The sequence below is a fragment of the Pleurodeles waltl genome, chromosome 6, assembly GCF_031143425.1.
Source record: "Pleurodeles waltl isolate 20211129_DDA chromosome 6, aPleWal1.hap1.20221129, whole genome shotgun sequence".
NCBI classification, from domain to species: Eukaryota; Metazoa; Chordata; class Amphibia; order Caudata; family Salamandridae; genus Pleurodeles; species Pleurodeles waltl.
Window position 1 is genome coordinate 431,855,927 of NC_090445.1, and position 27,139 is coordinate 431,883,065.

General features: G+C 40.9%; 1 protein-coding gene across 19 annotated transcripts in view; it reads left to right on the forward strand.

The window, feature by feature from the left end:
* LOC138299845 (zinc finger CCCH domain-containing protein 11A-like) overlaps positions 1-27,139 on the forward strand; it is a 67,194-nt gene that overhangs the window by 5,898 nt on the left and 34,157 nt on the right. The window lies entirely within an intron of this gene.

Here is a 27,139-nt window from a genome sequence, read left to right on the forward strand (position 1 = left end):
CTCCCTCATGTATGGCTAAACTGCCCATGAGTACAAGGCTATTGAATACAAAATAAAAAATAAATAAAAGAAAAACATTTAGGGTCTGTTCTAAGGAAGAACAGCAATAACGCTCCAACACATTTAATCTCATCATTTCTAAAGTGGGTCACAGTACACCTTTTGTGTGATAAGGCATGTATAGTTCAAAACAGCAAAAAGTACAATAAGTTGTCGCCCTCCCGCTCCCCCCACCTCCCCACCGCCAAATTACAGTAGCAATATTCACCACTTACTAGGAGCCTTGAACATCTAAATCAATATTTCCTGGTCGGCAAGATACCTAATGTAAACTTGATATACAGTGTGCGTTTTTGTTTGGGTTAAATCAAATCTAGATATAAAATGCCAAATAACCATGTCCGTCATTAAAATAATGCCCCAATAAAAATCCAGGCCTAATCATTGAAAGGTGTTGCTTTTTTTTTTTTAATCCTCCCTCCTGTCTGACCACAAAGTAGCGCTCTTTAACAAGCTTTATCTTTACCGTATCCCATCTTATGTTACTCGGGTCAGACAAAAAGAACACCAACAGCAGTTCAGATAATATGCTTTTTACACGAGACAGCAATGTATTCCTGTCTTGAGCACTAGCATAGTTGGCACCTTCTAAAGATTTTAAATAGATTGATGCCTTGGGGTTCAACACAACTCTAATCGAGTATAATACTGGTTTTAAGGGCTGCTACTTCTGCTAGTGGCGTGAGACTGAGTTCTGTGTAAAGTGCTAACAGTGGTGTGCCGGGGTATAGTCTTAACATGGATCTAAGAAAGTTATTCTCAAGCACTTGTAATGGATATAATTCCCATACTTCTAAAGCTTGGCCCCCTAAAGTGCTGCTGCCTTCTGTCTCTACATTTGGAGTATAGTACTGGTGCTCCTGGCACCTAACTCGTGTCTACATTTTAAAACTGCCCCAAAAGTCTGGCTCTAAACTGTAATTGCCTTATATAAATGACTCTTCCATTGTAGTTTTTCAGTGAACCGTATCTCCAGATAATCATACTGTTTGAAGGGCTCTGTGGGCTCACCATGTATAGTTGACTTCCTCTTCAGACTGGGGGATGGTCTCAACACCACACTCTGTTTTGTTGCAGTTAATAGTCAAGGACTTCTTTTGGCACAAATTGGCAAATCACACTAGTAAATCGTGGATTGCGTTTTCTGTCTACACCACCAGCAGGACTGTATCATCGGCAAATAGTAGTATTGAGACCTTTCTTCCTGCTGTAATGGAGAAATCAATGTGGTCTTCAAGCAGATATTTCACTACATTATTTAGGTAAAGACTGAAGAGTAAAGGGGCTAACAGCCCCCCCCCTCTGACGGACGCCTTTTACGATGGGGAAGGTTTCAGTGCTTTGCCTCCCAGCCCATACCTAACCCTGGCTGTGTTATCAATATGGAGCGCCATTATTGTGTGCACTAGTGTGATATTAGCCCCTATATCTACCAATAATCTCCATAACTTCTCCCGGTCTAAAAGATAAAAAGCTGACTTCAAATCAACAAAATTTAAATATAGTGAGGATATTTTTTTAATTGTGTACTTGTCCGAAATCATGTTTAGTAAGACTGCTTGATCAGTAGTTCCAACCCATGTTCTAAAGCAGGCTTGGTTCTCCGTTAAGATATTCTGACTTTCCACCCAACCTTGCAATCTATGTAAAAGGACTCTCCCCAAAAAATTTCCCACCCTGCCCAGAAGAGAGATTGGGTGGTAGTTAGAGGGGCTTCCTCGATCACCTTTCTTAAATATGGGTACTAGAATAGCTGAGCGTCATGAGGGTGGAACCAGGATAACAGCTAGGGGCGAGTTAAGTACTTTAGCAAGAATGCTAGCCCATATTTCGGGATCCTCCTGGTATATATCCGCGGACGCTTGATCTCGCGGCCTGTTCCACTTCAGGCACTAGAATATTCAGAGGGTATGCCCCTTGCATCATTAAATATGTGAGAAACGGAAGTGTGGAAGGTGTCAGCCCTATACAACATGCTAAAGTGCTTGACCCAGGCGTCTAGGCCAATATGACAGTGTGTTTGCTTTCTTCTCTACATGGGTTAAAACCTCCCAAAACCATTTGGTGTTTTTCATAGAGGAGCACTGTCTCAGCTCGGCCCATACAGTATTTTGTAATGCCAGTTTTTTATGTTTAGGAGGTGTTTATATTCTTGCCTGAATTATATAAAATATGCTTTATTCTGTGAACTGCGATGAGACAGGATCAGAGCTTACAAGGCAACTATTTTCATAGAAAAGCATTCAGCATTGTACCTGCTATAAAGACTGCCTTATCCTCAACCGGCTTTGACCACAGCAGTCTCAAATCATTAATCATAGAATCAAATGCTATCAGTATGTTGTCACTACTCTCAGTCAAGGTGTTCCGTATAGTGATGGCATGTTTTAACGTTATAGTTTCCAGAATTGGTGTTTCATTCTGATATTTCCTTGTGTCCCACCTTATACTCTTTATGTTATTGGTTGGAATAATCTCAAGGCCATTATTCCCCTTACTATACATGTCGGTGTTAAAGTGCTTTATAGACCTAGAGTTAATATATAATACAGCAGGGTCATTATCAATTTAAACTCTTTTGGTAACAGCCATGTCAAGGACACTCATCCAACATTCAATATTAATTATCAGCGTACAAGCTCATAAAGTAGTTTTGCTCAGTGCCAGGAGCTACTGTAGAAATGTGTGCTTATTGCAACCAAAAAATATTGTGCTTTTTGCTAATATTTAATAAAATGTTGAGGGCCCAGCAGCTCTCACAACAATAACATTTTACAAAAGCCATGTTAAACCAAAAATGCATTGACAAAACCAAAAGACTGACCACCAATGTTGGATCTATTGGCTTTGCCACTGCTTTTTTGTGTTCATGTTTCTCATAATCTTGTTGAAACTGGTTACACTGACTTTCCATTTTGAATGTTTTTTGCATGCGTAAACACATTTTACTAAATATTGCTTCAAAGAAATGATACGCAAGTTTCACAGTCATTTAGCAAAATGTTTTTTTCATAGTTGCAGTTTTTTGTGAACATTTTATTTTGAAAGCAGAAAATTGACAATCTTGCATTCAAGCTTCTGCAAAAAAATTCGATTTAATCAGAGAGCATTCTGGGAGCATCATACATAGCCTCATATTTGAAACTTTGCAAACATATGTACACATTTGTTTTTTTCTTTTTTTCTGGAGCCACTGCCAGTAGTGCAGTCTGAGCTTACAACATTTATTTAGAACGCTCAGCCTAATAATAAAGGCGTTGCATTAATGAACCTTTAAATACAAGTTCGAACAGCATTAACATATGGACGCATTATCTGAACTGCAGACAATTCCTTTCACTGCTCTTTAATGTGGTACTGTAAATTGGCAGCCAATGGGTTTGTCCTGCAGGGGTTTGGGCCTACTTGTCCCAAGGACAAAATAAACTTGAAAAACGTGTTGTCCTTAACCCCCAAACAATATGTCCTGGATGTATAGAAATTCCACACCCTGGCTTACCCCTTCTTCCTTCCCCAAGCACCTTTTGGGCTCTAACAGATCCAATATAGCTGATAAAATTCCTCCACACTGCCTGCACCTCTGTGGACCATCCAGGTGGCATATCAACTACATTATGTTGTTAACCAGTAAAAGAAACCCTCACATGCAGAACATTTTAAGAGAGCTGCACCACACAGAGTTGATCTATCTTGCAGTTCAATTTATAGGGCGCCCATATGTAGAGGCGCCCTGTTGGACGTCCCTTTTTAGAGAGTTTTGCTGATGCGCTGATCTCCAAAAACATTTACAATGTTATCTAATAAAGCCCAGATTTCCTGGAAACGGCATATAGCATGCAGACCTATAAATTTTAGCGTTCTTCAGATGTGATGAACACTTTTCCCAGTTTTGTTATTAACTAACCTGTTTCTTTCCATGTTTGTATATCCGTACGTCCTATGTTGGTTTATCACTTTCCATTTTTACCTATGCCTTCACATTGAACATTTAACAGCTCATGCTAGGTATGAATATTCATTGATCTACCTCAGACTGATTAAAGATAGCTTCAAGATGGTTGCAATAAAATGACTTCACTTTTAGAAACACAGTTCCTTATATCACTGGTGACGAGGATCCAAAGCTTTGCATGAGACGGCCACTATCCATCTTCACCCCTTTTGCATGGTTATCTCTCCTGACTTTTTTTTTTTTTAAGTTTCTTGTGTATTTATACTCAAAATGAGTGGCATGCTTACTTTAAACAGTCTACAAAGCAAATTACAAATTGATCTAAGAATATTAATATTGTTTTAACATTAAATACCATTTGGATTAAAGTGTACCACAACTATACTGCTTGCACACATTTCACTGTGACTCCAAACTATAAGAACCCATGCAAATAAATATCAGCATGCAACATAGAATTGTAAATCATACTCAGCAAGCCCTGTGATCAATATTGGAATTAACCTCTTCGCTGCTGGGCCTCCACCCGCCCACCCCCTCCCTTTCTTAGTGCTAAGCCTTTTTTTGGCTACTTGGGGTAGTTTGCTTCTAGGCCTCCATAACGTTTTGTCCACATAAGGCATCCATTCCTTTTTTTTCTGACATCCTGGGGATTCTAAAGGTATCCAGGGTTTTTGGATTCCCCTAGAAGGGGCTGTGAAAGTAGCCAAACTATAACTACATTTTGGGTTTTTGTGTGTGTGTGTGTGTGAGGGGGGAGTGGAGGGGTCTGGAAAAAAGTGCTGCAGAAGAAAGTGTCTTTTTTGTTTGTTTTTTTGTTGCAAATGGTATCAACAAAAGGTTTGCGGTGCTAAAATCACCATCTTCCAGCTATCAGGAAAAGTTTTTTTTTTTATTTATTTTTTTACAACAGTTTTGGCATTTTAGAAGGAGATAGCCAATTTTTCCTATTTTCTGCGCTTTCATCCAACTTCCAGTCTGTGGTAGAAACACAGGTGAAACCCATGGCCGACCCCAGAACGCTATACATTTCTGAAAAATAGACAAAATTCTGAATTAGCAAGGGGTAATTTTTTTTTTTTTTTTTTTTAAACCTCATATACCTTTCAAATTTTCCCTTCTGGGGGGGGGGGGGGGGTTGTAGTAGAGATCTTACTAGCTGCTCACAGCCCGTCTCCAGCCACATCCCCCCTGTCTAGGAAATCCTTCCGCATAAGATCCGATGCGGGACGGCAAAGGAGAGCATATAATCCTAGGATCACATCAGAACCCTACATGTCTATACCTTCCCCAATTCCCAACCATTGTTTCAGTGGGTTCCAAAATCTCGTTTTCTTACAATCCTTATCAAAATCTATTTTAAAATTGTAGATTAAAGAGTTTTTCCATTCAGACAAGCATCATATAAAACAACAGTTTAGCTCCGTCTCTACCCATCTTCTGCGCCTCTTGTGAGCATCCAAAAATCACTATCAATGATCTTACCTTCGGACTTGTGGGAAGTATTTCCTTAATTGCTTCACCCACATCTTGCCAGAATTTACTAAGTTGGGGACACTCTACAAACGTGTAGGTCATCAGCTGATGCAGATCCACACTTCTTGCACCTCGCCATGTTATCCTGTTTCAGCCTGGAGAGATTTGCAGGAGTCCAGAAAGCTCTGTGAATTGAAAATAAATGATTTATTCTTTGCATAGCAGGTTTAACAGTATTATAAAGAAGTGTAGTAGATACTTGCCAAAGATCCTTAAAATGAGGCTCCGGCAAGCACTCTTTCCAGACTCCTTCCAGGAGGGTAAATTTGCTGTCCACAATATCCATAATCAGCCAGTACCATCTAGCCACTTCTTTCTTCAATGGAGTATCCAGCTGCAACTGGTCCTCCACATTATTAGTGCTTCCCAATTCCCCAGTCACATTCCTTGCCCAGCTCTTTATCTGAAGGTATTTAAATTTGGATAGCCTTCCCTCCTACCTCCATATTGAGATTTTCAAATGCCCTGACTTCTCCAATGTAACAAAAATACCCCCACTGCAATAATCCTACTTCTTTCAATGGAGTGGCCAAGGCATCTTTATTCCATTCCGGAGAGCCAGGAGAGTCCCAAACCAGAGCATACTCACTGTAGTAACACAACCCTGTGGCCCTTCTCACCTCGTACCAAAGCATTGCCAAATCCTGCAGTACCTTAAATTGAACTTTCTTGAAGAACTTAGGGTCCCCAAAATTATACAAGAAACTTTTCTGTACCTCCTGTCCCTCCATCATAGCTATCAGAGTCTGCCCCAACATTGAGTGATCTGGTAGGTTAAAAATCTGCCTTCCATTTTTCAACAAAAAAGCCCATGCATAATACTGCAAATCCGGAACCGCCAAACCGCCTTTTTCTTTCTTCCTTCGTTTTTTCCACAATATACGAACACCTTTGGATGCCCAGAAAAAATGACTAATTTTCCCTTGAATCATCTTTAAAGAGTCCTTATTATACATCAATGGTAATGAATAAAAAATGAAAGTTAGTTTGGGTGCAATCACCATCTTTACAACATTACCCAACGTATAATGGTTAATGGAAGATTAAGCCATTTCTTCATTAACAGATCAACCTCCCTCATGACCAACCAAGTTTTATTTCCGCTGTTTTACATAAATCATGCGTTATAGTAATCCCCAGATATTTAACTTCTTCTTTTACATTCATTGAGTCCTTTACTTCCATAATCTCAGTCTTTTGATTAACTGCATAGCCAGAAATTCCCCCAAAATCTTCCATTAACTCTTCCAAAACTGGCTTGGCCTGACTTAAATTAGAAGTATAAATCATTAAATTGTCTGCATATAAAGAAACTTTCCTAACTAAGTTCCCGCTCACAAAGGGGGGAATTCTCATATCGCTCCTAATTCTACTAGCTAATGGCTCAATATAGAGATCAAACAACAATGGGGATAACGGACACCCCTGTCTCGTTCCTCTTTCTATCTTTACCGAAGGGGTGAGCAAAACATTAACCAAAATTCTTGCACTGGGGTCATGGTAGATTTTATGTAATGCTCTAATAAATTGCCTTCCAAGATTGTAAAATTCACATACCATGGTCAAATAGCCCCAGTTTACTCTATCAAATGCCTTTGTTGCATCCACCATTACCACAGGCAAAGGTGCACGCAAAGTTGTGGCTAAATCAATCGACCCTACCAACCCTGTATCAATTCATGCATGTGTCTACCCTTCAAAAAACCTTTCTGGTCTGTATATGTGAGCTTTACCATGACAGTCCCTAATCTATCTGCCAGAAGTTTTGCAAAGATTTTATAATTGCAATTTAAAAGTGATATTGGGCGATATTATTCCGTATTCCTAGGATCTTTACCTGGTTTTAAAATTAATGTCATGGTAGGTTCTTTCCAAAACAGAGGAAGACTCTCATCGCCCCCCCATAATATTATTACATAATTGCTTTAAAAGTTTGACAGGACTGCTTCCCAAAGCTCGATAAACATCAATGGGTAATCCATCTGGTTCTGGTCCTGGTGCTTTCCCCAATTTACCTGAAAGAATGGCCAGCTCTATTTCTATCTGCCTGAACGGCCCGTTAACCACGCTTTTTTCCTCTTCACTCAAAGTGGGTAATTCTAATTCCCCAAGCCATCCCCTCATTGGCTTCGATAAGGCTTCCAAATCCTCCGTATATAACTCCTTAAAAAAATTGAAGAAACTTTCTTCCACCTGCTTCCTACCTTTCCTAATCTCACCGGAACCTTCATCTCTAATTTCTATCACCCGATTTCTAACTATATCCGATTTTAGCTTCCAAGCCAACATTTTGCTACTGTTCTCACTATAGTCAAAGTGGGCTACCTTATCAGCCTCACATCTCAGTCTAATCCTATTGTCTAAGGCTGCTGCCAATTCCAGGCGAGCTGCCTGTCCTTGCTTATATAACTCATCAATTTCTTCTTCGTGGTCCGTACTTAACATTCCCTGCTCAGACTGCCGTATTTGATTTTTCTAACCTACTTATTTCTTTGTTATATAATTTCCTCCTTTATGAAGTTGTCCTGATCAGTCGCCCCCTCAGAAAGGCCTTGAAGGTGTCCCAAACTATTGCTAAGGAGGCTGAGCCCATGTTCATCCTAAAAAATTCCTCTGCCTCCACCGCAACTCCAAAACCACCTCATCTTCCAATAGCAATGTTCTATCTAAAGTCCACCTTCTTTCACTCCTATTCGTTGCAGCCTACTTTGTAAACTAACCGCCGAATGATCTGATAAATGGGCACCAATATGTGTTACCGCCTCAACATAATCTTTCAGGTCACTATCTAATAGGAAATCGTCAATCCTGGACTGATGCCAGTACTTTTTATTGTTATAGGAGTAACCTCTCTCAGACCTCTTCTTGTCCCTCCAAACATAGTATAATCCCCATTGGGCCATCATTACCCGTATCTGAGCCTGCATTTTCTAGTTCATTTTTGACCTACTACCCGACGATCTATTTAGGTCATAATTCAATACAACATTAAAGTCTCCCGCCCATATTATATGATCTGAATATTGCAAAAGAAAATGTGATACTTCTCTCAATGGACATGTATCGTCTCTATTAGGACCATAATATCCTACCAGCGTGAAGACATACTCAAAAGCAGACAACTTCCCCAACACCCATCTCCCAGATTTATCCCTAGGGCCTTTGACAAAAGTGATGTTAGCATGATTCTTAATTAAAATGACCACCCCCTTACTACCACTCATACAGTTAGAACTGGCTATCTGCTGTACCCATCTACATGGCTTAAAAACTTCAAGGCATTCTTCTTTGGAAAGATGAGTCTCCTGTAAAATCAACACATCGAACGGAGCGTCATTCAAATATTGCACCAGCCTTTTCTGTCTGCTCTTTACCCGAAGGCCATTAACATTCAGAGACAGGAGTTTCAGGTTCCTCTCCGCCATCTTTCCAAATAGAGACAGAATCTGTTCTTACAACCCCACCTCCTCCTCCTACTCCCTCTCTAACTACATCAATGAGGATCTTTTTTTTCTCCTTTTTTTCCCCCCCTATTATGCTCCCCACCCAGTGCTCCCCATCACCACCCCCCTTTCTATATCCCATCCCTACTCCTCCCAGGGGAACCAACCCAATCTTATTTAATCTGACAATATGCCAGAGGAGGGTCACCATGCCTGGATCAGGGCATCTTCCCCAATTACTAAACCTCCTTACCGGGGGAAAACAAAGTAAACTTAGACCAGACCTTTCCCATTCCCATTCCCTTTCTCAGTTTTCCTAATCAACTCATCCATCTCCTTCCAATCTGTGAAATTATACATTTTGTTATTCACCATGACCCTTAAGGAAGCAGGGAACTTTAACTGAGCTGTTGCTCCAAGCTTTTTTAATGTATCTATTCTTTTCCCCAGCTCCCATTGTTTGTTTAAAGTCACAGACGCTAGGTCTGACCTAATTTCGAGCGGTGATCCATTCACTGACAATGACTTATTTTTTAATGCTGAGGCCAAAATATGTTCCTTCAATGCATATGTTTGAAAAAAAAAAAAAATTCCTTGGTTTATCCCTATTGGAGGGAATTTTCGCCGGGACCCGGTGTACCCTTTGAATGTCTTTTACAATATCCACTTCCGATTCTTCAACATTTACTTCCTGCTTTATTAATCGAGCCAAAAAACCTTTAAAATCACCTCCTTCCAATCCTTCGGGGACTCTGACAAACCTCAAGTTGTTCCTCCTCTGATTATTTTCCAAGGATTCCATCTTGGCCATTACCCCTGTTTCCCCTTCTTTCAGATATTTTATTTGCCTCTGCCACCATCCTTAACTCACCAACCTCCTCCTCCAGAGCAGCCGTCCGACCTGCAAGCTCATCTATTTTCCTCCCTAAGTCTTCACAAAGATTCCTAATCTCAGCCTGATTAGAATTAGAAGTCACAGAGCCTCCCTTCAATTCCACAGATAATCCCTTTGACATATCCGCAATAGAGTGTCCATGATTTTCGCCAAACGGCTGGAGATCTTGCCCCGCACTTATCTCTTCTCGAGTCTCTAAGGGTCTCCTAGGTGGAGAAAATTGCGCTACACCTCCACTGTCTACCCGGATATCCGAAACTCTGTCCTCCGAGCTAACAACGGGTACTAACTTATCCACCTCTTGCGTGCCCTTATCTCCGGTCGACATTTTAGGGGACCCTGGTAATACCCGAAAATAGGTCCTTACAGACGGAGTAACTCGCACTTTCCTATTATTCAAGCCTCCAACACTACTAACAGTCAATCTCTTTTTGCTAGTATTACTACTTTGCTCCACCTTACTCACTAGGGAAGGCTTCTGGAGGGAGTCCAAACCCTCAACCCTCTGTTCTTTTCTTGTTCTTTTTAGCACTCCGCAAGGAGTATGCTACTTGCCCCAAGCCATTTTTAAATGACACCTTTCCACCTTCCTTCTTGGCCACAACCATCCCTCTTGCCCTGTCCACCATGTGAGCTAAAGAAACTGTTGTACCACTTAATTGTAGAGCAGCGTCCTCGCAGCACACAGAGCCTCCAATTCCTTTAGGCCGCTGTACTTTCCCTTCTGTGCCTGGACAAACCAAGTCCTCGTCGTTTCTCAGAGTCCTTCCCTTCTTTCCAGTCAATTTCACCCCTGTGCTGGCTCTGCCATTGTTTCCCTGGTAGGAAACACAAGCCGCCGCCTCCCTAACTCGAAGCAGCTCCAGGGCGGTTCGCAGCAGCGGCACAACCCTCACTTCTCGTGCCTCCTGCATCCCTGCCAGTGCCGACACCGCCTCCACTCATGACCGAAAATGGGTCTCCGGCCAAATGTCTCGAAATGACTTCTTTCTTACACACTGTCTTACATTTGGAAGGCGCAAAGGCAAAGAAATACTACTGGTAATAACATTTGTTCTATTATTTTGTGTTCACCCACGTCTCCCGATTTAAAAACTGGTACCTCATTTATGTGGGTAAGCCTAGTGCCCTCAACAGGAAACAGCCCAAAACGCAACGTGGATGCATCATAATTTTTCTACTGGAAACTCGCCCTTTTTTTTTTAAATGCGACTAGCTCAGCCGGCACCTGGGGAAACCTAGCAAACCTATACCTTTGTGAAAACTAAGGGGGGATCCAGGTTGGGGTGACTAGCTTGGCTCTCACTTGGTTGTGTTACCCAGAATCCTTTGCAAACCTCAAACTTTGACTGAAAAAAACACTTTTTCCTCCCATTTCTGTAATGGAAAGTTCTGGAATCTGTGGGGAGCAACAAACTTTCTTCCACCCAGCATTCCTCAAGTTTTCTGATTAAAAAAATGTTACCTCACTTGTGCTGGTAGGCTTAATGCCCACAACAGGAAATGGCTCAAAACGCAATATGGACACCACATTTTGCCACAGAAAAGTGACTCTTCTCTTTTTTTTGCAATGCGCCTAGCTGTGGATTTTTGTCCCTTGCTCTGCGGCACCTAGGGAAACTTAGCAAACCTATACATTTTTTAAAACTAGACATCTAGAGGAATTCAGGATGGGGTGATGTGTGGCTCTCGTGAGGTTGTGTTACCTAGAATACTTTCTAATCCTCAAACTTTGACTAAAGTACACATTTCCCTCACATTTCTGTGATGGAAAGTTCTGGAATCTGTGGGGAGCTGCAAACGTCCTTCCACCCAGCATTCCCCCTAAATCTTCTAATAAAAGTCAGTCCTCAAAAAATCTACTCCCCCACTCACTATGGCGTGCCATATTTTATCAGGTCGAGCTGTTTTTAGGACCTACTGGAGTTGACAAAGAACAGGTTTTCTGTTCACTCAGAAAGTGAAGAAGCAATAAAGGCGCCTTTAAATTTTGTTTTTATCTTGTCTGTTCAGAGACCGAGGTCAAAAGTCAGTTTGTCGTCTCACAATTAATTTTTCTTCTGACTGCAGAGTATCAGGATTTTGTAAGTTGAACCCTCTGGCCTGCTGTACAAAGAGTGTTAAATGAAAGGCTGTAGAGTGTCCGGTTTTTCCTTACACACAACATTTAAAAATATATTTCAGTAGTTGTGAAAATCCATTTTTGTACTTCGGTGTGATAAAAATCTAAATGGGATTAAAACAAATCAGAACATATTACTTGGTAATGTATGAAGGATGGATATGTTTTCTGAAACACAATTTTCACAGATTATTGGTAATACATTATATAATTTTATCAGTAAAGCTGCAAGTTAGTGGGAAGGTTTTTGGGCATTTCTTGGAAATTTACTGTTTGTAAATAACAGTGTGTTACTTCATCATTCTTTAGTAATATATTTATTAAAAGTGAGTGTTAAAACACAAACTAAGAAACACTCCTGCCCTGATAGCAATGCTGTTGGTAAACTAAGAGGCATGTCATAGATCCTGTTTCCCTTATATGTGGGATAGATCCTCATTAAACATGGAGCAAACATTTACTCAGTTTATTCAAGCAAGGTATTTTTGCACACCAGAAATGCTGAGCTCACATATTTGAAGGTTGCACCCATTATGTCAGAATGAAGAAAAAGGCGACTATGTAAAGAAAAATATTTGCCTAGGATCACACAATTTGAGACCCATTCACAGGTTAAGAACATTACAGTTAGGTCGTGTAGGTTAGTCCAGTTACTCGACGTGCAGGTCTTGTAACATTTTTATGATTTTTCGAGGTCTGAAAATGGTACCTCACTTGTGTGGCTGGGCCTTCTGTCTGTGACAGAACAAATCAAAACAAGGTAAATGAGGGTCCTTTTGCAAGGACTCAGATTGATGTTAGATTGATCCGTTCCTGTCGTGGGCACTAGGCCCAGCTAAACAAGTGGGGCAATAATAATAATAAAGGTCAGTGCAAGGGGAAAGTAGCCTAGACTTCCACTGAATATAAACAGCTTAATAAAATCTCTCTATATCATAAATGTAAAACAAACGAGATTTATTATTACTTTCAGGCGTTATCTTCCATATGAATCTTATGCTAACATATAATTCTAATAAATTGTCATACTATTTATAAGCAAAGGTAGGTGCTCCTAAAAGAACAGTGAAAGTGCAGAAGTGCAAGTGAGTGACAGTGATATATACAAGTAATGCAGAGTGTGGTTGTATAAAATTATCTTCCAGTGGCTCCTACAATCCAGAAGGCCCTGGAGTATCATTAAAGTTCTTTTATGTTTTTCACATCCACTCTTTTAGAAATGTGTCGACGTTTCGACCCCGTATGCAGGCAAATCAGGATGGGGTCATCATCAGGACAGGGATGATTGCAATGGAAGCACCTATGCTCCAATGTGGGGAAAATGACACGCAATGGCTTGGGTCTCCAGGAGTCGTAGTCCCAAGAACTTCTTGCTGAATTTTCAAGAGACCGCACGTCTGAATACCTGGGCACTGGCCGATTAACACGGCCGTCTGAAGGACACAAGAGTGTTCTCGACCACAAATATCGGGAGCACCATATCTTTGGCGCTTCCTGGCTATACATAGCCTACGGATTGTTCTAGTTGATTAAATCTCCTGAACACTGGATTCAAGCGACATTTGGCTTATCCAAATAACAAGAGCCATCTGACTGACACCAAATAACAGATTCCTGGGACTACGACTCCTGGAGATCCCAGCCATTGCGTGTCATTTTCCCCACATTGGAGCATAGGTGCTTCTATTGCAATCATCCCTGTCCTGATGATGACCCCATCCTGATTTGCCTGCATACGGGGTCGAAACGTCGTCACATTTCTAAAAGAGTGGATGTGAAAAACATAAAAGAACTTTAATGATACTCCCGGGCCTCCTGGATTGTAGGAGCCACTGGAAGATAATTTTATACAACCACACTCTGCACTACTTGTATATATCACCGTCACTCACTTGCACTTCTGCACTTTCACTGTTCTTTTAGGAGCACCTACCTTTGCTTATAAATAGTATGACAATTTGTTATTAGAATTCTATGTTAGCATAAGATTCATATGGAGATAACGCCTGAAAGTATTAATAAATCTCGTTTGTTTTACATTTATGGTATAGAGAGATTTTATTAAGCTGTTTATATTCCGTGGAAGTCTAGGCTACTTTCCCCTTGCACTGACCTTTATTATTATTATTATTATTATTGCATTTATTACCCTGGTCATGAGGGTTAGCGGGCAAATGCCTCATTGTATTACTTAAACAAGTGGGGCAGCATTTGTACTGGCACAAGTGGGGAAACGCTGGGTGGTAGGAATTTTGTTATTTTCTTCTGATTCTGGAAGAATATGCCACAGAAATGCAAGGAACGTGATATTTTAGTCACATCTCGTGGTTTGCAGGAAATTGTGGGTAAAAAACTTGATGGGATCCGCCAGAGACACACTACCCTGTACTCCCCTGGGTGTCTAGTTTATGAAAATATCTACAGTGTTAGATTTTCCCTAGAGGCAACGTACACCCAGGCAGAGAAAGATATTAAAGACAAATATTACAGCACAACCTATTCCTCAAGTACACACACATACTGGATGGATTTGACACGAGTGAGTGAAAGGTTCAAAATATAAATTCCACAAAAACTAAATACACCGTTAATAATTGAAAGTTTAAAAAACTGAACCAGTGACTCAGCTCGTGAGCTGTAAAGCCGCGACAAGGCACCAACCGCTGTACATGCCTTTCACACACCTTTCATGTATGATAAGACTATTCATACCGCCAGTCGTGGGCCCGGCACATTACAACACTCACATCAACAGACAGCCCCATTCAAGGGCCCATTGCTTTCATGCGCCCACATGACTGACAGCAGTCACGCCGGGTGACTGAGTGTATGGACTGGCGTTCGGCTAGCAGTGTGTGTGGTGACCAGCAGCAAGTCGCTATTCACAAACCGCCAGCCAAGCGCCAGTCCACGCACACTGCCAGCCAAGCACCAGTTCACACACACACTCTGCCAGCCAAGTGTCAGTCCACAAACACCACCAGCCAAGCGCCAATCCATGCACGCCATCACATTTTTCTTTAATTAAAAAAAAAAAAAACACAAACCAATTGGAAGTAGATAACAAACTCTAACTACAAACACAACAGCTCTAACTAAATACATCACACTAATGCCAGTGAAATCTCTAATTTTTACCCTCACGGTTGCTCCCATTAGTTCTGTTGCGTGTGGTACAATTTAAAACATGCGGGCACACATAGCCCAAGATAAGAAGGACACTCGGGCCAGTACATACAACTCTCCTTCCAATACAGACTTTACATCTCCTACAGGGAATGTTTTTTGATTTTTGGGCTTGTGAGGAATGTAATTACGAAATGGTGATCTTTCAATCTAGGCACATTCTCTACCACTCCAACTCTTTGAACACTTGCCTTCTCCACTACAACAAAGTTGCCAACCACAGACTACTGAAACTGAGCAAATGTAATCTTTGAATCTGGAGAACTATCCTTTAATACTACAAAAACATTGAAGGTTACTAAATGGGACAAAGGGATAGCCAACTTCTTAAACAAGATCTAAGCCTTACGAGCAGCAGTATAAAGTTTGAACTTCTGATCTACAGTACCTAGCCTACCTATGTGCTTATTGCAGTCTAAATTACACACAGGTTTGCGCTCTTTAGCAACCTGACCCCAAACAGTCACAGGTGAACTACTTTCATCATGAATGGTTGTCAGCATGTGGACATCTCGCCTGTCTGCAAATTTCACAGCTAGAAGTTCATCACTATGCAATGTACTGCACTGTCACCTCAGACGCTTTTTACAGGCTCTTTAGTGTAACTTCTACAGTTAAGGCGGATTGTGCCATAAGCCACAGTATCCACTTTGAACAATTCCCAAACATTTGCACACCAGTGTAGAAGATATCTATGTATAAATGGTGACCTTTGTTAAAAAGTCATCTACCAAGTACCCACACATTTTCTCTCTGACTCTAAGCCACCAAGGAACTAGTAGATCAATATGAAGACTGTGACGGCTTCCTTATCAAACCCATCAAAAAAGTTAAACCCAAGAACATCTTCAGCTCATCCAGATTTGTGGGAGTCCACCAGCAGAGTGGGGCATAAGTCTGGCACTGTTGTCCCTCAAATACTATTCAGCATACAAATTAGGCAGGTCAACAATTGCATCCAAAATCACCCACAAACAACTGAAGGAAAACTATAGGCAAAAAGTTTTCAGTATTTACTGTACACCCTGCAACACCAGTAAAGGGAGGTTGCACCATGTTTGGGGCCACCCAGAGCTCAGCACTTCCAATGGAAAGCCTTTGACTCCAGATGACTCTTACTACACTATCAGCATACCAGTGTCCTCCTCTAAAAGAGACACTTCCTCCGCATTTCATCAGATGATTCCTCTTGGTCAGAAAATTTGCTGACAGAATCTTGGACTTCTCCTCTGCCTCAGATGCAGAGTCAGTCTCCGAACCTTGTTCACAGGAAGATTCGAAAAGCATACCAACAACATGCTGAATGCTGAGCAGTAATGCTGCAGCTACCCATAATCTTTACTAATAAACGTAACTTGAAAAATCAACAATAACCAACACTGTGTAAAATAAGTAATAAATCTTGGCTTTGTCGCACAGAAAGTGAAACTACTGGCATACAGTAATCTGGAAGGAAAAGTCAATCAATACAAAGCACAAGAAGATCTGTATACTCTAAAATGATACCACTCACTTGCCAGAGACAGCTAGACTGGATCACCTGCACATACTCTTCACAGACACAGCAAGCACCAACGATATCCCACTAGAAAGGAATAACAAAAGAAAAATACACCTAAATACACATCATGCACATTTTCACTGAGAATTTCACACACAATAAAACAGAAGCGAAATATGCTGCTGCTATTGCACCATTTACAAAAACACATTATTTCAGGGCAATGATACTCATTTGGAGTATCCAGTACAAAAACGGTTTTCTTACCAAACACATGCAGCTACACAAACTGCAGATTTATCAGTGCCAAAACCTCAAGCAGGAGTTGCAGCGAAGAAAATCAAAAGCTCTGCACTTCAATAAAAAGGAAAAATCTAACATTACAATCACAAATGCAAATGATGAGAAGAAATACAACAGTTAACATTATAAAACTGTCTGCCCATCACCACCCAAATGCCAACCACACACATTGCCAGCCAGAAGCCAATCAACACACCACCAGAAAAATCCCCACTTCAAACACACTCCACTCAAGCACCAATCCAGGAACACACCGCCAGGCAAGTGCCAGACCGCACACACTGCCAACCAGGCACAAGTCCACACACACCACCAGACAAGTGCCACTATTCACTCAGCCAGCCAAAAGGCAGTACATGCAGAGTGAACTCCAGTTCACACACACACACAAACTTTCCCTGGTGTCTAGTGGGCCTAAAAATATTACTGATCTGCCCCCAACGGGGGCAGAAACAGCCAAAATATGTACCTAAAATAAAGGGGAGCAACCCTTGCCTAGGGTGCTGCCCTGCAATTTACACTAATTGCGCAGAATCCCGGTGTCTAGAAGATTCTGGTAATGTCTGCACTTCCTCAGGGAGTTGGTGCGAGGACACCACACGCCCAGTGTGACTGAGGACGGCACCGCGCCATCCTCCGCACGAAAGGGGTTAAGAATGGCATTGTGTAAAATGTATACAAAACAAACCGTACTCTATTCAAATTGCATGTATGGATCCTGAAGTGAAGGCTGTGGATGAACAAGTGACAGTCAGATTTTACAAGCAATTTTTAAACATTTGCATGCCTGCTGTACTTCCTGATCTTCTTTGGGATCACATGCCATGAGCAATCGTGGTCTGGGCTTTTCTGCCATTGGAAGCGTCCTTGTGCAGAGTGAGCACACCGCCTCATCTGCATGATGACTGCACACCCTGTAGAAACATCAGAAGGTGTCCCACCCTTCCCTCTCCAATCTCCATCCGCTTTGCAACTGCGCACTCTGAGAAGACATCCCTGCTTCAATTGTGTTTTCTCTTCAAGCTTAATATGAAAGAAAGTTTATCGGCTGTAATCACCATATTACTGCGTTTCACATTGCCTAGACTAGACATGCCTGTAAAATAGTGTTTCTCTCATTGTTGTCACACACCGCTTATTTTAACACCTAGTAATACAACTAGTGTACAACATTTACTGAATTCAAGTATTTGAGCCTGTCACTACAGTGATAGGCACACCACAATTGGAAAGCTGAAATTAAACAACTTAGGGATTGTTAGCATATCACTATGGTGATGCATACACCTCCTTATATAAAGTTATACATTGAAATTTATGGTGACACTTACACCACTTTTGACAAATATTCTTCTCAACTACCTTTGCCATTTATATTGGCGATGCAAACTCCATTTGAGTTTCTTTGTGACTTAGAGACTCATAATAATGAATTAGAATTTTATAAATAAGTACAATTTAATAATTGATAATTCTTTTGTTTCATACCTCATTTATTTGCTTCAAACAAGAATCTTCAGTCTTCACTTATTTTACTTATAGGTATATGGGCAAAGTATGTAAGTAATATATATTTCTAGACCAACATTGATCATAAAAGGTTGGAAATAACAATATTTTGCACTGGTAAGTTTCACACAATCAATAATTATATTGGGCATATCTAGTAATTTAGGTAACATTTAAACATTATGACAAGTGCTAGCATGTCGCAACCACCTCTTCTCACTGACATAGGTGAAACAACTGTAAATTTATGTCTACATAAAATAAAGCTCAAGACTGATGCGGTATCTGTGGTTCATAAGCCACGATCCATTGCACGTCCATTAAGAGAATCCCTTGAGGAAGAACTACAGAAGTTATTGGTGCAAGGTGTTATAGAACTTATCGATTGCTCAGAATGGTTAGCCCCAGTTGCACTGAAAAAGGGTGATGACAAATGCATTCACTTATGCATGGATCTGCGTGATCTTAACACAAGCATATGGATAGACACCCTCTTTCTAGAACAGATTACATGTTGAGCACTATGGAGAAGACCATGTGTCTATGGCATTTCATCAAGTATTATTACATCCCGATTCAAGATCACTTATCTGGTTTATCACTCCATTAGGGGTATACAGATTCTGTAAGATGCATATTTGATTGGCGCCTGCAGGAGACATATATCGGAAAATAACACAAGATATTAAAAGATGTTAAGAAGACTTTGTATTTCCAGATTGATATCCTAGTGAACTGAGTTATTGTAAGTGAGCATGATGCCATACTTAGAAAAGTATTATTCGATCTCTTCAAAGCAGGTCCATCTATAACAAAGGAAAAATGCCAGATTAGAACAGGGTTTGTAGACTAGGGTCAAGCCATCTCGAACAATGGAGTGAAATCTAAAATCAGTCTGGTTGAGGCTGTCAGGATTGCCACACAACCCTTAAATAAGAATGCATTAGATTATTCATTGGTTTTGTAGATTTCATGTCCGTTTATAAACAGGTTTTCGGATCTTACTGCCCCTTAAGAATGCTGCTCAAGAAAGGTGTTCCGTTCTCTTTGACTGATGAATGCGACCTAGTCTACTTAAATAATCCAATATCAAAGTGCCCTTATTAGGTACCGTCAACATCAATCAGAGAACTATATTGACCACATATAGTAGCATAATAGGTTTAGGGGGTCACTCTATCCCAAGTGGTGGAGAAGGAAATAAAATTGTAGTGTTTCCCCATGTTCCTTGCAAAGTGCAGAGCAAACTTACTCAGCCATAGAGAGAGAAGCGCTTGCATGCGTTTGGGCCATTTGACACTTCAGTTTTTTTCCTGTGGCAATTACAGTGCAACCTTAAAACTGACCACAAGCCCTTAACATACATATTTACCACCAGAAACGTTCAACATGCTACTCCTTCAAGAGCTAAATGGATACTGGGTCTAGAATAGAATAATTTCATTTTGGAATTTGTTCTTGGAGTTAGCAATTTGCCTCCAAGTTTCTATCTGAAATAACATTAACCCTTTGGCAGCCAAGGACATAACCGTTACATCCTGGTACTGGCTCTCTGCCAATGAGCCTCGCCTCAGCGCCCCTCAAGGCAGGGATGGAAGGTGAATCGCTTCCCCCTTCATCCCCACCTAATCCCAGCCCCCCTCCCCTTTGGCATCTGATGACCTCAGCGCGCGATCGTGTGCGCTGAGCTTCTAGAGCGGATCGGAAGAGAAATGCTTTTGCATTTCTCTTCCAATCACTGGAGGGGCTGAGAAAGGCATGAAAGGAGAGGATAGGCCTTTCCTCTACTTTCATGTCTATCTCAGCATTTCTGCTTCCCTATCGCGATGCGATCAGGCAGCAGAAATGCCCACTCCACACCAGGGAATTTTTTATTTTATTTTGTTATACTGACGCATAAGGGGAGCGGGCAAGGGCCGCTCCCCAGTGGGAGGCAAAATATTTATTATTATAGCCCATTTCTGCCACTATCCCCTCCCCCCAAAAGGCAGATTGGCTTAATATTATTAGGCCGATTTGCCCCCCGGGGTGGGGGGGGGGGGGGCAGAAACCTCTAGACACCACGGGTATATATATATTTTTTATTTTCTTTATGTATGGGGAGTGACCCCTTAGGCAAGGGTCGTTCCCCTGGGGGGCAAATTGTATTTAGGCCATTTCTGCCCCCCTTGGGGGCCGATAGGCCAATTTTTGTTTGGCCAGTCTGACAGAAACCACTAGACACGAGGGATTGGTGTGTGTGTATTTTGTTTGGGGGGGCAGCCCCTTGGGCAAGGGTCGCTACCCATGGGGGCACATTACTGTTGGCCATATCAGACCCCTTTTGGGGCTGATCGGCCTATTTTTGGAAGGCCTCAATGCCCTCAGGGGGGGCAGAAAGCCCACCAGAGACCAGGGAAGATTTTTTTTTTCTCAAAATAAGAGGGTGGGGGTATGGCCATATACCCACCCCAAATAAATGGGGCCAAAGTTGTTCTGCCCACCAGTGGGCAGATCAGGCAGTTACCCCTAATACACACCCCGGGAGGGCAGAAAGTCTACTAGATGCCAGGGAATTCTAAAAAAAAATTGTGGGGTGGTGGCTACCAACCAGTATGGGCCTGGTTATGCCCCTACCCCAACTGAAGGGGTAACAGTCTTTCAGCTCTCCCCCGCACACTAAAACACCTTATCCCACAGCAAGCAAGAGCACATTTGATTGTTTTGTTTTTACATTTGGGCCATGAGAGCTTGGTAACTCTCAGAATCGTCCCACTTTGAATGGTGAAGGCTGCACTTTTTTTTACTTTGGGACGCGGCCATGTAGAAAAATCCACAAGACCTAGACACATCTGAAAACTAAACATCTAGTTGATTCCAGGGTGGTGTGCTTCACATGCACCCCGCACCATTTTCTAACCCACAATTCCCTCCCACCCTCCAACTTTGCTGCAAATCACAGATTTTTCCCACATTTTTGTGATCGAACCTTCCGGAATCTGCAGGAATCCACAAAATTCCGACCACCTAACATTTGTTTCATCTATACCGATAAAAATTCTAGTGCACTTGTCAGCCTTAAATTCTTTTTTATTCAAACTGCCTTTTTGGACCCGCTTTGGTTCCCTCTCAATTTCAACATGTTTTTTGATCTTCCCTGTCACAGGCACTTGGCCCACCTACACAAGTGGGGTATCATTTTTACCGGGAGACTAAGGGGAACATTGGGTGGTAGGAAATTTTTCCTGGTGCAGTGATCCCACACAGAAATGTGGGGGGAATTTTTTTTTTTTTAATTTATTTATTTATTCAGCAAAATTTGAGGTTTGCTGAGTATTCTGGGTAAGAAAACATCCACGCAAGTCACACCTCCCTGGACTCCCTCGGGTGTCTAGTTTTCAGAAATGTCTGGGTTTGGTAGGTTTTCCTAGATGGCTGCTGAGCCCAGGACCAAAAACGCAGGTGCCTCCCCCCGCAAAAACAGGTAGTTTTGTATTTGATAATTTTGATGTGTCCAGATAGTGTTTTGGGGCATTTCCTGTTGCAAGCACTAGGCCTACCCACACAAGTGAAGTACCCTTTTTATCGGGAGACTTGGGGGAACGCTGGGTGGAAAGAAATGTGTGGCTCCTCTCAGATTCCAGAACTTTCTGTCATGGAAATGTGAGGAAAAGGTGTTTTTGTGGCCAAATTATGAGGTTTGCAAAGGATTCTGGGTAACAGAACCTGGTGAAAGCCCCACAAGTCACCCCATCAGACATTCCCCTAGGTGTCTAGTTTTAAAAAATGTGCAGGTTTGCTTGGTTTCCCTAGGTGCCAGCTAAGCTATAGGCCAAAATCTACAGCCAGGCACTTTGCAAAAAACATGTCAGATGTCAATGTAAAATTGTGATGTGTCCATGTTGCGTTTCCTGTTGCGAGCATGAGGCCTACCCATGTAAGTGAGGTACCATTTTTATCGGGAGACTTGGGGGAACACAGAATAGCAAAACAAATGTTATTGCCCCATGTCTTTCTCTACATTTTTCCCTTCCAAATGTAAGACAGTGTGTAAAAAAGACATCTATTTGAGAAATGCCCTGTAATTCACATGCTAGTATCGGCACCCCGGAATTCAGAGATGTGCAGATAACCACTGCTTCTCAACACCTTATCTTGTGCCCATTTTGGAAATACAAAGGTTTTCTTGATACCTATTTTTCACTCTTTATGTTTCAGCAAATGAATTGCTGTATACCCGGTATAGAATGAAAACCCATTGCAAGGTGCAGCTCATTTATTGGCTCTGGGAACCTAGGGTTCTTGATGAACCTACAAGCCCTATATATCTCCGTAACCAAAAGAGTCCAGTAGACATAACGATATATTGCTTTGAAAAATCTGACATCGCCGAAAAGTTACAGAGTAAAACGTGGAGAAAAATGGCTGGTTTTTTTCACCTCGATTTCAATATTTTTTTATTTCAGCTGTTATTTTCTGTAGGAAACCCTATTAGGATCTACACAAATTACCCCTTGCTGAATTTAGAATTTTGTCTACTTTCCATAAATGTTTAGCTTTCTGGGATCCAGCATTGGTTTCACTCCCATTTCTGTCACTAACTGGAAGGCACACAAAATAGTAAAAATGGGGTATGTCCCAGTAAAATGCCAAATTGTGTTGAAAAATGTGGTTTTCTGATTCAAGTCTGCCTGTTCCTGAAAGCTGGGAAGATGGTGATTTTAGCACCGCAAACCCTTTGTTAATGCCATTTTCAGGGGAAAAAACCACAAGCCTTCTTCTGCAGCCCTTTTTTCCCTTTTTTCCCTTTTTTTTTTTTTTTTTTAAAACGAAATGTTCGCTGTATTTTGGCTAATTTCTTGGTCTCCTTCAGGGGAAGCCACAAAGTCTGGGTACCTCTAGAATCCCTAGGATGTTGGGGAAAAAAATGGACACAAATTTGGCGTGGGTAGCTTATGTGGACAAAAAGTTATGAGGGCCTAAGCGCGAACTGCCCCAAACAGCCAAAAAAAAAGGCTTGGCACCTGAGGGGAAAAAGGCCTGGCAGCAAAAGGGTTAAGTTATCCTGAGGCTGAAGAGGAGTACAAAGAAGTATATGCTGTTTTGGATATGGGTATTCCAGCCATTGTGAAGGATAAACGGGTATATGTATGGAAACAGATGCAATGTTACCTGGAGTTAAAGAAAACATTTTGCATGGATGGCCCTCCAAATATAATGAGGTTCTGAATGATATTAAAAGCTTTTGGGATGTAAGAAACCAGATCAGTATGATTGATAATAACATTCTCAGAGGCGACAAATTAGCACCAGCTAAGGGTTTATCGTAACACATTACAGAAATATCACATGAAGGGTGCATGGGTAAAAGTATGATTAAATCTAAAGCAATAGCACACTATTCTTTCCCAGGTATGGATCCATTAATAGAAGGGTTAGTCAAGGAATGTATCAGCTATGCCTAGAATGATGAAGCCAAGTTTGCTAGAGAAAAATGGCACTTTCTCACAGTTGAAATGCCCCAAAAACCATTGAACAGTTTGGCAATAAATGCAATTGGACCTCTAAATCTCTCTAATGCACACACAACTTAGGTTAGTTCTGGTAGATTACCTTTCCGTTTGAATTGTCACTTGTCATGTTAAATAAAGTGATCACATTTTTTATGTGGAAGAAGTTTCTCGAACTCTCATTACTGAGAATAGGATGTTGTTCCTCTTTGAAGATATGTCTAGGCTGTCCTGATTTCAGTGCTTATTTTTTTGGACTTAAGTGGTGTTTTCTCAGTGTTTTCAAAACCTTTTTAAATCAGTGTTTAACATTGTTTATTCAGCTGTCTAACCTCCCAAGTAGACAAAAACTGTGCTTTTCTAGTGTTTGTGAAACACGTTGCTTTTTTTGCAGTGACTGTTATAAGGCACATAGTTAATTTAAGGGAGAAATAACGCAGGGTGTGTAGTGTCTTCCCATTAGCAGTGTATCCAATGGACTCATGTTAGACTGTTTTTTTAAGAACAGGCAATCTGATTGTTGTGCTTTCACTCACATCTCATTACCCTCTCGCACATCTCATCTCCTCGCACTCACTCTGTCAGCATTTAAAAAGTAAGAGTGCTCTCTACAAATGTTTTAGTAAACAAAATCCCAGACAGGGTTGTGACTCATTCACTTACTCCTTACTGAATATTATGACATTATAGGGGTGGTCAATCCTGCCAACATCGTATTACCTTGTGAAATGCTTAAAATGTTCATTTACACCAGATAAATGTGTAGCCTTGCATTCTAAGACACTTGAAACCTGATGCTTTGAGCATGCTCACTGCTTTTCTGCATTATTTTTGCCTGACTACATTAAGGTTATGCTACAGTTGTGCTGACAATCACAGCTGCTAAGTGTCCCTGTGGCAAATGCCTCACTTGAAGACCACCCTGACCTTTTAAAAAACAACCCATTGTATTCTGGGACTTGAAATTTAACTGTTCGCATTGTAAAGGTCAATTGGGTATAAAGCCAGAATTAGCTGAAGTTCTGAGACTTAACAGTTGGTTGATCACCTTGCACCTATGAATCAATTGAGTATGTTTGTGAAAAGTCTTGTCAAGTTTTCACCACTACCCCGTGTGCATGGTGACAGCACCCTTTTCGCAGATACCCATAACTACATCTTGCTTTGAATGTTTAATGCCCAGTGTGTTTGGCTAGTGACCTGCTGTCAATGCTAACGTGTTGGGAAAGGTGGCTGATGTATCAAAGGGTTTTACCCATTCTGTGTCTGTGGGTAAATGTATTAGTATATATTGCCCAAGATTCTTATGAGCCAGCCATTTCACAAATCAGTGAAAGGATTAAACACTGCCAAAAGATGACATATTATTTTAATATTCCCAGGCTCTCAAGAGTGTCCAAAAGAATTATATCAGGCCCGAAACATGCCTTTAAACCCTACACCTTTAGTCTAAGCACATAAAACTGGAAAAAAAAAAAAAAGAAACAACAACAATATTATAGTGACAGCCCTAAATAAGAAAACTCAAGCAGAATAATATTAGACCAGTTTTTCTTGCTGCTATTTCGTATAACAAAGTTACACTGTGTTGACCCCTGCAGAACCAAATAAAAATAAATCATTCCCTCTCACTTTCTTTTCTTTGAAGGACGTTTTAGTTTGTGGTTGTGCAGTTGTTTATTACTGTTTAAATGTTTACACAGTTGAGGGCTGTTTCCCTTTTAGAGGGTTTTTATCAGTTGTTATAGTTTTTAACCTAAAACCTGCTAGCCTAGAAAAGTCTATTAGTTTCAGGAGAACTGCACTTTATTACCCTAAGTCAAATTGACCAGTCAAAAGAGAGCAGAATGTTGAAAAAACATATCTCCAAAGGGCCTGAGTACACAAAATTCCTATTGATAAAGCCGCTCTGAAAACGTTATGGTCTTGTCACACCAGTTCTAACATTACAGGTGTATCTTTTTATGGCTTTGAAGAGAAGCCTTCTAAGCACGAAGATACCATCCAGTTGGTTTGCTGGAAAGCCGTATTAGGTCAACAAAAATTAAATGAACAAATAAGTCTTGAATCTCTCAAAAACACATAAAATGAAGAATGACAGAGTTCATGGCATTGTCAACCGTGGAAGGTTGATGATTAGGTGGTCATAAAAAGACCAGAGATTTAAAAAGGAGTTAGTGTTCTCTAGGCCTATTCAAATATCTTGTGCCAAACTTAGTGTGGTTGTCGTGGACAACAGGCAAACATGGAGAATGGACAGGTTGGCTAATTGTCCCTCCTTTTTTTTTTTTTTTTTTTTTTTTTTTTTACTAATGTCCATTCAAGATTTATCACTTGCAGGTACGGCTGAAAGAAAAAGAAAAAAAAACTATGTTCATTGAACACCAGATCTCGTCATCTTTGTGGGCTAAATCCATCTTATAGGAAAGGCGTGTAAAGTAACATATTTCTTTCCACACATGTACATCTGTGCATCTTATGTTGGTGTTGGTTTGTTTGTTTCCATTTATCACTCCTGCCTCACATTGAACATTCCACAGCTTGTGGCCATCTGGAATTTTTTTTGTTGCTCTACCTCCGAGCTGGCTGAAGAGAGCTTGAAGATTGCTATAAAATCTCTTCACTTATAAAAAAAACAGTTTATCTTTGTATCAGGTTCTTAGTGAGAAATGATTTTAAAGCCTGTTCAAGGTGTTGCTGCCTTTATAATTTGCACCTGACAAAGGCCGTATTTCTCATTAGTTATTATCTACAAATGGACGTTGGTGCCACTAGTCAGACTTAACATGTGCCTGTGTGGGACCTATTTTTCATCAGCTCTTACATATTTTATAAAAATATGTCCGATTAGGTAAACTTTCCATTCTACTACACATGAAAAACATTGCTATTTTATTCCATGCCATATGACATGCTGGTTCATTTTGGATACATCATAGAACATAATGGCTTCACCTCCAAAGCCTTATCGCGTTGATTGCAGCGTTCCGAAGACCTCTTTGAATGAAAAGTGCTCTATAAAATGCAAATTTGTCTGACCTGTTATTTGTGATAATGAACAGCAAATGCACTGCTTATGTCAAAGGTGATAAAACCAGACATATTCAGCTTTTCTTTTGGGAGCCTGGCTTGGTAGATAGAAG